This window comes from Colobus angolensis, unplaced genomic scaffold, assembly GCF_000951035.1.
Source record: "Colobus angolensis palliatus isolate OR3802 unplaced genomic scaffold, Cang.pa_1.0 Scaffold534, whole genome shotgun sequence".
Classification (NCBI taxonomy): domain Eukaryota; kingdom Metazoa; phylum Chordata; class Mammalia; order Primates; family Cercopithecidae; genus Colobus; species Colobus angolensis.
This window is the reverse complement of record NW_012118866.1, coordinates 506535-506971: the sequence shown is the minus strand read 5'-3', so window position 1 is coordinate 506971 and position 437 is coordinate 506535. Positions and strand designations below refer to the sequence as shown.

General features: G+C 43.2%; 1 protein-coding gene across 1 annotated transcript in view; it reads left to right on the top strand.

Annotated features, from left to right (window-relative positions):
* ZNF592 (zinc finger protein 592) overlaps positions 1–437 on the top strand; it is a 40358-nt gene that overhangs the window by 24022 nt on the left and 15899 nt on the right. The window lies entirely within an intron of this gene.

Sequence of the window (437 nt, the reverse complement as noted above, 5' to 3'; positions counted from 1 at the left end):
TTTTCCACAGTAGATGCACCATTTTATATTCCCACCAACAGTGCCCAAGTGTTCCAGTTTCTCCATATCCTCTCCAGCACTTATTTTGTGTTCTTTCAAACGGTAGCCATCCTAGTATATTTGAGGTTACCTCCTCTATTAGTTTTATGTTGTAATGGCTCATTGTTTTTATATATTCAGTGTATTTACATATTCAGTCATTCTTTTTAATGCTCATGTTATCCTATCTTTGGTCAGTGGCAGCCCCTTCGAGCTGGCTTCTATATGCCTCTAGGCAACTCCTTTGACCCCACATCAGTGTCTCCCTCTGTGAGTAGGACAGGTATCCCCTTTACTAAGAAGTTAAGAAGGGCCTCTCCAGCATGCAGGCACCAGCTAAGTCTTTTACTTTTTCCCTCTGGGCTGGATGCTTGTCAGAGCTCTGCCCATGAGAGCTC